Below are 12,246 nucleotides of genomic sequence, written 5' to 3' on the forward strand. Positions count from 1 at the left end.
CAACTTGGAAGCAATGGCAGGCCCTTGAGCTGCCAGATGGAAAGAAATTAAGATTGAGTTCAGTCCATATGAGTTTGGATTTGTCATTATCCTTGTCTTGTGACTATGGTTTTGACAATTCACATGGATAAGAGCACGTACACCATTAAATCTAAGGGTCATAAGGTTTCTCTCCGATTAATGAAAATGATGGTGAGGAAACACTTCCACCAAGTAGATTTGAAGTAGATAGCAATTGTGATATTTGCATTCTCAAAGTCGTTAGTGGAGCTGTGTGGTTAACCGGCACACCAACATGGACTTGTGGAAGTGGCAAAGGTCTAAACAATTGAGACTATGATTACGGCATCCCTTTTCATAGTTCTAAAATTTTTTAGACACACCTGTGAGCTATCTAAAAGAGGTGTATGATTTTGATAAAGTTTTATCAAAACAATCTAGTATCAGAAACCTGAACTTTAGTAAGAAGGTCAGCTACTTTCTGAGTACATTTCAAAGCTAGTGGGAGCATAAGTGTTATGCTAATAATCATCATGTTAGTGGGAGCATGATAATTATGATAAAGGTTGCAAGTTAGCAATGTTAATTATAGAAAACAAAAGTTTCAACTAGGAAAGAGTTGTTTTGCTATAATTAAGAGAGAGGAAATTATACTTCATCTCAAATCTAAAAGCTTAGATTGAGGTTTTAATCGTATTTAGTCAAGGGTATATATATGAATTTCATGTTGGAATGGCTCAACATAAGGAAATTCTGTATATGGGTCCATTATTTGCATTCTAAAATTCGATTATGATTACGGCATCCCTTTTCATAATCTGAATTATGAGAACTTGGCAAATAGAAATGGAAATGTTATAGCAAAAGACTGGTTTAGTCTTTATGTGAGACATCATGAATCGTGTCCCATATGCTTCGGATATAGGATCGATTACATGTGCTATATTCATCCTTTCTAAAATTTTCCAAATGCCTGGGGCATTAAGAAGGGAAAAGGTCTAGAACTGGATATGATTAAAAGGATTAAACAATTGTCGAGGACGATCTATGGTTTACCAAAGATTGGTTCCTCAAGGACAGTTGGAAGTATAGTGATAATTATGGAAGGACCATATTGACATAATCTATAAGGAGGCAACTCTTGTTCAAAAGTGATAGTCAAAATGGAATATGGAAATGTTTCAAAGTTAGAAATTATTCAATCTGTGTAAGATTAGGAAGCTTAATGCAAGAAGGATGTTTCCAAGGAGATGATCTCTTTTGGAATGCTCTGTAATGGTTGTTGTCAAGTCTTTCTGACTTTGTGCATAATCATTACAAGAGGATCAATGCATATAAGTTTAGAAACTAACAGATTCCAGTAAATGGCATGAATTTGGAATTCTTTCATTTGCAGTAAGGAACTGGGACTGTGAAAAGAGGATCATTGGAGTTATGTTCAATTTATCTAATTCACAAAGTAAAGATCATAGACAAACATAGTATGCATACTTGGTGTATGGCGTGACTAGTGTTTAGAAAAGCATAGTGTACATGCTTGGAGCATGGGACAACTATTGTTTTAATTCAAGAATAAAGTTGATAGCTGAAACAGTATACAATAAATAATGTGTAATCATATGGTGATAAATAAAAGGTGTTTTATTTATTTTCATAAGTTCCGAGACCATATTAGATTCCATTATTATTGTGTTTCATTTTGCATGTTTTGACTTCTAGAATAAACTAGGTCATTGTTCTGGATGACTAAGTTATTCAAATCATCCACAGTCGGTCATATGTTGAAAGTAGATATGAATTAAGACTATCATGGGTTGGCTTGTAGAGGTCTAAGATGTTGGACAAAAGGGCTACAACACTCATGAGTGCTCATAAGTTTTGAGTATTGGATTCAACCCGCGCTCATTGGAATCACTTCATGGATTTTATCACGAGTGATCATGAGACGATAATATTTTATATTATTCAAACCTAGAGATATGAGTTGTTACTATTATTTCCTTGAACATTGATTGCACGAAAACGCATTCGGTAACTCGGTGTTATATAACGTGTCTTTGTGTATGATTCAACAAGTAGTAGAACAAGCCATATGAGTTGAAGTTTATCCATTCCTTTTACCTTTGGGATAAAAGCGATACCTGTGGGCCCCTCGATGATTTGATGATGACAAATGGAAGTGCTCAGCCGGGCCAGGACTGATTTGATTTGTTCAATTAGTCAGTCGTCATAAACCGGAAATCGGGAAACAACAGATGGACAGAGAGAATGATTATAATCCATGTCTCAGTCCATATGATATCTAGAATGGAGGAATATATGATCCCTTATCTAATGGACATGCAAAGGTTAGAGTTCATCTACAAGGTCAGAGTTCGACGGAAGCTTTTGAGAGCTACGATTGTTAGTCGGTTCTTGAAGTCATACTTGCAATAATAGTTTTAGACTTATCCAAGTGAGAGACTGTTGGATTAATGTCTAAGTCCATAACTATAATTGGTAAGACTTGACCCGACCCGTCATGGTCCATTTGGGTTCCATGTCATCATGCACTTGGATAGACTATAATGAGAGAAATAAAACTTAAGGATGGTTAATATATTATAAGTTCTAATATATTAATAAGATTATTTAATGAGTATTGATCAAGAATTAATCTAGGATTAATTAAGTGATCAAAAGAAGATTAATTAAATATATGGGTTGATTGTGTAAATCATTCATACTTGTATAGTGGGCTAATGCTCCACGGATAATCAAGTTGGGCTAAAACCCATAGAATGGTCCATGGATGCTCCATGGTGTATTTGAACCCATGGATCCAAGGAAATGGAAGGTCATGACAATTAGGGTTTACCCTAATTGTAACACACTATATAAGCATCATATTATTCACCAAAATCGGCCACTAGTGTGTGTAAAAGAAGGGCTAGCCAATTTCATGAGTTGTGGATTTCTCTCAAGTCATTCCAAGTGTATTTGGTGTTGTGTGAACCATTTGAGGTGTCACACTTGAGGCACAAGGCACTCAAGTTTCATGAAGACATTCTACATCAAAGAGGTATGTATTCTATCTTGTTATATTCATTGTTTTGTATGCTAGATTAGGACAATACCTTGGATGTTCATAATTGCATGTATAATAGAGAAAACATAGATCCAAGGTATTTAGGGTTGCATGTACACTTAGGAGTGTTAGAATGCTCAAAACCCAACAAATACTTCTTAGGGTAAAATGACCATTTTACCTCTAGTCTAATTTCGACCATAACCTAGGCCCAATTCCTAAAATGGGCCTTCACTTAAGGCCAAACATGCCCTTGGCCCAATAATTAACTCCTGATGGCCCACTAAGGCCCAAAATCTAAGAAGTCCAAAGTTTGACTCAACCCAAGGCCCAATTGTTGTGAAGCCTAAAACTGTTAGCACGTAGGGCGTACTCTTGTGTACACTACGTGTATAGGCTGTATCGCTTGTACGTTGCGCGTATTGGCTTGTACGCGCCGTGTATTATCCTGTTAAGCCATATTCCTCAATAATGCTTAATCCTTCAATTCCTTAAGTCCAAATTACAGATCTGAATCCATTATCATATTTTAACTCATAAAGTCGATTACTTGGTGGCTTGCAACCCACCAAATGGACCCAAACTTGGAATATAGCAACTAACTTCCTTGGAAATGACTAGAACTCATGCATGGTCATAAAAGGACCTTAAAGATCAAAAGTTTACAGACACAGGGACACATTTAGCATTAACGGTGGCAACCCTAAGCCTAGAAATGAAGATGAATCATAAAAATCCATTCTTGGGACCTAAGAAGTTCCAAAACTCTATCAACATAGATCTAAGCATTCATGAGGCAAGTTGAAAACTTTATACCTCCAATGAGTGCCAAATAGCGATGTAATCTCAGATCCTTGAGCTCAAGATACTCAAGTTCTTCTTCTCTAACTTCTCATTTCTTCTTTTAAGCTTCTAAACATCACCAACAACTTCACAAAGCCAAAAACACACAAGGATGAAGGATGAGAGGCTATCTAGGGTTTATGAGGTTGAGAGGTTGGTAAGGAAGCTAGGGTTTGAGTCATAATGTTGTATTTATATGGATTAAACCCTAAAAATTAGGGTTTTGAATCTGCATGCGTACACTGAGCGTATGTGCATGAAACTCCTGCATCCAATGTTGCACAACGACCCAGATACGCCAGGCTTACGCCTAACGTACGTCTTCGGGTATCCCAATCTTATCGGCCCACTTACTAAGGTCCAACTCAATAATCCACTTATCTATTTCATCGTCCAACAATAAATAATAAGTATTTTTAAATAAATAATACCTCAAGTGACAGATGTTACAATTTTCATAAGGATAATCTAGGGTTTCTAGATTATCCCATGTGGATAAATAGGGAGTTGGATAATTACCAATTGGAAATATTAATATTATATTCAGATCAGGGTTATCCAGAGCACCCTTGTTGCTCTATAATTAGGCCTTTAACCCTCATGATTTTCGGACAACTGAAACCCTCGAAGGGTAGCCGAAATTCCTTGTTCCGTCTCCTCTTTCCTCTCTCATGTGCTTGCTAGTATTGGGTGTGAAACATTAGAGGCACAACATTTGTGGTGCTTACTCTCTAAGCTTCAACAACTCAAGGGTTTCTTATTATTGATCAATAACAATCAAATGTATGTTTTCTAACCCTAGATGCTAATTTCGAAAATAGTATAGGATTCCTAGGGTTTCCCTTATATATTATTGGACCTAGATAGCCCAATTAAAAATGGATTACTTGCCAAGGAGATGGGCTTTACTAATTTGGGCTTTGGAGTGTGCTTGATTTCATGGATTTGGGCTTGTAATGGGTTGGGCTGATTTGTTTTGGCTATATGGAATTTGTGACCACATTTTTTTGGACTTGTCGGTGATCATGGAAGATATTTCAACCATTTCCTTGTCTTGTGTGTAGCATGGACAAAAATTGAAGAGTTTTTGGGAGTTTATAGTAGTTATTGGCTAGTAGTTAATGAACTAGTTAAATAAAAGCTCTTAATGATGAGCGTTTTCACTTTTGTAACTCATGGCTCTTAATGATGAGCCTTTTCACTTTTGTAATTCATGGATCCTATCAACTATATATAGGGTCGATTTCTATGAATAAAATACCACTTAAACTTGTTGCAATTTGCTCTATTTCTCACATAAGATAGGTCTCTTATCATGTGTTGTGTTGTGTGTCAATAGGTCTAGTCATTCAACCTAGTTCTTGCTTCAATAGGTCTTGAGGTAAGAACTAACCCTATCCTGTTCTCTACCGTCATAATCTCGTGTTCTACCCCTCTCTCTTCCATCCGAAAATAGCCCCCATACACGCATCATTAGTGGTATCAGAGCCGAAACAATCCTGCAGTCACTATGGATTTTAGTGAACCCAATTTTCTCTACAATCTTCAAGAAGCACTAAGGAACATCCAAGATGGCCAACCTCAAGACAAGCAAGGCATGAACGTAGGTCAAGTGAAGAATTCAAAGTCAACGAGTTGCCGAAATTTGCGGGTGGTACGGACCCGGAAAAATACTTGGAGTGGGAAAGAAAAATGGAACGCATGTTCGAGTTCAAAGATGTAGATGACAAAAAGGCATGTAAGTTTTCCTTCCTGAAACTTTGTGATGGTGCCTCTTTGTGGTTCGAAGGGCTTAAGGCCAAGAGAACACGAGAGGGTAAAGACAAAATTGCATCGTGGGAATCACTAAAAAGAAAGTTAAGAAAAATATATGTACCAATTAATCACCGCATGGAAACCTATAGAAAAAAAAAGCCGAGTTGAAACAAGGCAAAATGAACGTGGCTGAATATATAGGCGAATTTGAAAATTTGTCACTTATGGGTGATATTGTTGAAGTCGAGGAGTAGAAAAATGTCTCGGTTTCTATGCGGGTTGAACTTGAATATTGCTAACATTGTTGATTTGTATCCGTATTCTGATTTTGACACTCTTTGTGGCTTGTGTTTAAAGTTGGAAAACCAAGAAAAATACAGGAAAACCAGTGTCCCTTAATCCGAGTTCAGGAAATCTAAGTCTTGGGGTAAACCCGAGAATGCAATAGTCAATCCTTTTTCTGCGGGTAGTTCTTCCGGAGTTCCCAAAACTGCGACTCTTTCTAAAGATTCCAAGGAAACTAGTTTGTCCAAGGTGCGATGCTACAAGTGCCAAGGTTTCGGGCATTTCCAAATTTCATGCCCAAGTAAACGAGTCGTGACGTTACGGAAGCGATGGAATTCCGGGACGAGTTGCTAGAAGAAGAAAAAAGACAAATTTCCATCTTTGAGGAAGAGGCCGAACATGAAGAAGAAGATGAGAATGAAAGCTACGAAGCTCTGATCTATGACACATTGTTGGTCCTTCGGGCATTACAAGCAAAGGTGACACACGAAGAGACCGACCAAAGAACTCAGTTGTTTCATACTAAATGTCTGGTAAATGATAAATGGTGCAGTGTAATAGTGGATGGTGGTAGTTATACTAATGTAGCATCAAGCGAAATGGTGGCAAAACTGGGATGGTCACAATGAACCATCCTAAACCTTATGCACTCCATTGGCTAGATGACAATAAAAATATAAAAGTAACAAAGCAGGTAATGGTAGGTGTGACGATGGGCTCGTACAAAGATGATATCCTTTGTGACGTGATTCCCATGGATGCTTGCCACGTACTTTTGGGTCGTCATTGACAATATGATCGAGACATGACTCATAGAGGGTGGAGCAATGAATATGAATTGAAACATAACCACAAAAAAATCATACAAAAACCCATGCCGTCGCACGTCATCCGCTCGGTAAACACTAAAGAAAAGAAGTCGAATCTTGTGATTTTCGCCACTGAACGGGAGGTTGAAAAGACGAATGACAACGGTTGCATGGTGTACCTAATGGTAGCCAAAGATGATGAGGCAGGAAATCCTTTCTATGATGACGTGGCAGAATTCTTACAAGGGTTTAGAGACGTTTTCCCTGACGATTTACCACCGGGCTTGCCGCCTATTCGTGGCATCGAACACCAGATCAATCTCATCCCAGGAGCTCCATTACCAAACAAGGCGGCCTATCGGTGCAATCCCGAGAAGACGAAGGAGTTGCAAAGGCAAGTTGATGAGCTCGTGGCCCAGGGAGATGTTCGAGAAAGCCTTAGTCCATGTGTCGTACCGGTATTGCTCGTACCCAAGAAAGATGGAACGTGAAGGATGTGTATCGACAGCAGGGCGGTCAACAACATCACCATCAAGTATCATTTCCTGATTCTCCGACTTGATGACATGTTAAATGAACTTCACGGGTCGATTGTATTTTCAAAAATCGACTTATGAAGTGGGTACCATCAAATCCGAGTACGTCAAGGGGACGAATGCAAGACGACATTCAAAACAAAGCATGGCCTTTACGAATGGACCGTGATGCCGTTTGGCCTCACGAACAACCCAAGCACGTTTATGAGACTAATGAATGAAGTTTTTAAATGTTTTCTTGGCAAGTTTGTGGTGGTTTATCTAGACGACATCTTGGTGTATAGCAAGAGTTGTGAGGAGCATGGAAGTCATTTGAAACAAGTTCCGAGACCCTAAGAGCCCAAAGACTCTGTGGAAAAATGGAGAAATGCTCATTCTTCGTGGACGAGGTGAAGTTCTTATGGTATGTGGTGTCCAAAGCGGGCGTATCGGTGGATCAAGCCAAGATCAAAGCCATCAAGACGTGGCCGGCCCCCAAAACCATTAGCGACATTCGATCGTTCCATGGCTTGGCATCCTTTTACTGGCGTATCATTCGTGACTTTAGTACGGTGACGAGTCTGCTAACCAACTGTTTGAAGAAAGGTGCCTTCGTGTGGGGAACGGATGACCAAAAGGCATTCGAGGTAAAAAAAAAAGAGCGATTGTGTTCTGCTTCTGTTTTGGCGCTACCCAATTTTTCCCAACCTTTTGAAGTAGAGTGTGATGTAAGCGGGGTGGGTATTGGTACCATGCTAATCCAGGCCAAGCGGCCCATTGCTTGATTCTCGGATAAATTAGGGGGGGGGAGCTCGTTTGGAACTATTGCACCTACGACAAGGAGTTTTATGCCATTGTGTGGGCTCTGGAACATTGGAGCCATTATTTATGCACTAACCATTTTGTTTTGCATTCAGATCATGAGTCCCTGAAGTATATCAATGGTCAGTAGAAGTTGAGCCCGAGACATGCCAAGTGGGTGGAGTTCTTAAAGTCATTCCAGTTTTCCTCAAAGTACAAAAATAGCAAAAGTAACATGGTGGCGGGTGCACTATCTCGACGTTACATTTTACTAGCTACAATCGATGTTCTCTTGCCAGGCTTCGAGGTGTTGAAAGACTATTATGGAAATGATGTAGATTTTGGTGATGTATTTCTAAAATGTAATAGCGGTTCATAGGGAAAATACTTGGTGTAGGATGGATTCCTATTTAAAGGGAACCGTATTTTCATCCCGAAACACCCCATCGGGGAGTTATTGATTCGTAAGGCACACGAGGTTGGGTTAGCAGGCCACTTTGGAGTAGTCAAGACTTTGGAGTTGCTGAAAGAACACTTCTTTTGGCCCAAGATATTAGGGGATGTAACTAATATCGTGAGCAAGTGTGTGACGTGCCACTTGGCTAAAAGCTCATTCAAACCAGGCTTATATACTCCTTTACCCATCCCAGTTCGCCCTTGGAAGGAAGTATCCATGGACTTTATTGTGGCCCTGCCCCGAACTCAAAGGGGTAAAGATGCAATTATGGTAGTTGTGGACCGGTTTTTGAAAATGTCCCATTTTATTGTGTGTCACAAAACCGATGATGCAAGTATGGTTGTTGATTTATACCATCAGGAGATCGTTCGGCTGAACGGGATTCCTAAAACAATAGTTTCTGATTGTGACTCCAAATTCTTGAGTTACTTTTGGAACACATTGTGGAGGAAAGTCAGGACAAAGCTTTTATTCAGCACATCACACCACCCACAGACGGACGGCCAGACCGAGGTCACGAACCGAACCTTGGGCAAGTTATTGTGTGCGTTGGTGAACAAGTCACAAAAAGAATTGGATGTGAAATTAGCGCACGCCGATTTTGCTTACAACCGTTCACCTACCTACGTAACACGCCATTCTCCCTTCAAGGTTGTTTACGGCGTGAATCCTTACTTACCATTGGATCTAATCCCTTTTCCCAAGGAAGAGCTAGCCCACAAAGACACAGATGCCAAGCTGAAGTCCATGATGAAGCTACACGCTCAGGTTCGTGATCATATCGAAGCCATTAATGCCTCGTACAAGCAAAAGTCCAACAAGAACAAAAAGGCTCAGATATTTTCGGAAGATGATTTGGTTTGGGTTCATCTAAAGAAAGCACGGTTCACCGAAAAGGTCAAGAACAAGTTAATGCCGCCTGAGCAGAAGGTCCTTACAAGACAGTCACACGCGTGAATGACAATGCTTACAAGGTGGAACTCCCGGGAGAATACGGAATGCACGCAACTTTCAACGTCGGAGATCTCTCCCCTTATCTTGATGATGATGGCCTTGCGGAATTGGGGTCAGTTCCTTTCAAAGGGGCAGGAGATGATATATGTTTGGACCTAGATAGCGCAATTAAAAAAGGATTACTTGCCAATGAGATGGGCTTTACTAATTTGGGCTTTGGAGTGTGCTTGATTTCGTGGATTTGGGGTTGAAATGGGGTGGGCCGATTGGTTTTGACTACATGGAAGTTGTGAGCATGTTTTTTTGGACTTGTTGCTGATCACGGAAGATATTTGAACCATTTCCTTGTTTTGTGTGCAGCATGGATGCAAATTGAAGAGTTTTTGGGAGTTTCTAGTAGTTATTGGCTAGTAGTTAAATAAAAGCTCTTAATGATGAGCCTCTTCACTTTTGTAACTCATGCATCTTAATGATGAGCCTTTTCACTTTTGTAACTCATGGCTCTTAATGATGAGCTTTTTCACTTTTGTAACTCATGGATCCTATCACCTATATATAGGGTCGATTTCTATGAATAAAATATCACTTGAACTTGTTGCAATTTGCTCTATTTCTCACATAAGATAGGTCTCTTATCATGTGTTGTGTTGAGTGTCAATAGGTCTTGGCATTCAACCTAGTTCTTGCTTCAATAGATCTTGAGGTAAGAACTAACCCTATCCTCTTCTCTACCCTCATAATCTCGTTTTCTACCCCCTCTCTCTCTTCCTCCCGAAATTAGCCCCCATACACGCATCATTCCCAATTCATGTTCAAATGTTGTATATTCAACAAGAGAAAACATAGATCTTCAACTGGGGTTGCATGCACACATAGGTTTTTGTTTGTTATGCTCAAAACCCATCACCAAGGAAGATACATCGGTTTGTAATTGATTTTTGATGAATACATGAACGTGAAGAAATTTGGGAAAAAAAACTTCAAATTTTTGTCTTAAAGGATACATCTACAAGAAATGAGAGAGTTGATCTAGAAAGATAACATAATATTTAATACGACTAAGACTTTGCAAAGGTTAACTCCAAACATCCGAATGAATAACTTGAAACAAAAGCATAACATTAGTTTTCGATAAATCAAATAACAACCGAACATGTTTAACAAGTTGATAAGACTGAAACAAAGATGAAGAGTTCTTCTTTTTACGTAAAATGATGTTATTAGAAATTAAATGCTTGAGAGTTTGTTGACTAGGATGAACAAGTATTTAGGCCATGTGGTGGAATCAATACTTAGAAGAGCTTGGGGATAGGCATGGCAAGAGGATATAGATCTCTCGAATTGTAACATCAAAGAAGGATTTGTCGAGTGTGATAATCCTTCATAGAAAAACCAAAATTTTCAAATTCAATAGAACATTTATTATCACGATTAAATTGACGAAAATATATGAGATTTTTAATAATTTATGTGCTATCAAAACATTTTGTAAAAGTAAAGGACGAAACATGTTGTTATTAAGAGTGGTTTTACCAGTACAAAAAATAGGAATGTGCAATGCATCAGTGACTAAAACAAAATAATTATTTCACTTATTTCCAAAGGATTTGAGTATACTTGGATCGGCATAAAGGTGTGTAGTTTCCCTAGTGTCCATGAACCATAGATGGTGCTAAAAGCCTATGGTAGAGATGTATCCTGATCATTTTGAGCAAAAAATTGGAACCAAGTTAGATTAGTGGGTTGTCCAGAAAAGAATGCCTAACGCTGATGGGTTACACCATTGTGCTATTGTTCCTGTTGGCCCGCACTATTGTTGTTGGGTTGTTGTTGCCAATTAACATTGGGCTACTGTTGTCATGGGTTTGCTAAAGGAGAAAGGAGTAGCCTATCAGAAAAGCGCATTGATCGTTGTTGAGGGAGTGTACCAGGATATAAGATCCAACACCCCCAACCACCTACACCACTACGCATCCACGAAATTGTTGTTGGAGTCGGTGGTGTGTTGTTGACGTCCACCACCGCTACCACTAGTGTATCCGACGTTGCCGCCCCATGCTAGTTTCGACCTCCTCCACGACCGAAATTTCTTCCACCATGAGAAGAGTTTGATTCCCGATTGTTGTCATGATTTACATTGAGTGCAGTAGGAGCTAAAGAATTATCTTGATATGAGGCTTGAAGAAGGCGATTTTTATTCTGAAGCATGCGATGTTCTTCAATGCTGAGCATGGAGTGCATCTCTAGCCAAGAGGGAAACGGAGTCTTGTGACAAATCGTGGTGGCTATGTGATCAAAATTTGGAGGAAGACCATTGATGGCATATTCAGGATCAGTGCTTTAATATTTGACAACAAGTCGAAGATTGTTTTAATCTGAGTGCAATACTTGATGACTGAGGAGTCTCCAAGAACAATATTTCTTAGTTCGTTATCGAGATCCATTGGCTTTTTTATTGTCACGAAACTGGTCTTCAAGGCTTTTCGATATTGAGAAGCAATACAATCTGCTTGTATGATAAAATTAAGAAAAGTGCAAAATAACAATTTTTTGTTAATACTATAAACCTTACACATTTCTTTGTCAGCCGGTTTGTTGGAGGTGTCATCTAGATGATCAGAGACTACATATCTGATGCAGTTGGTCTTGAAAAGTTCACGCCATAAATCATAGTTCATGCCTTCCAAATCTAGGATTAGCGAAACGTAGGATTTAATGTTTTTGCAAGTGTATATTTTGTCATTAGGAGAGGACATGATT

The sequence above is a fragment of the Lactuca serriola genome, chromosome 1 (genome assembly GCF_051521515.1).
Source record: "Lactuca serriola cultivar US96UC23 chromosome 1, Lser_US96UC23_V15, whole genome shotgun sequence".
NCBI classification, from domain to species: domain Eukaryota; kingdom Viridiplantae; phylum Streptophyta; class Magnoliopsida; order Asterales; family Asteraceae; genus Lactuca; species Lactuca serriola.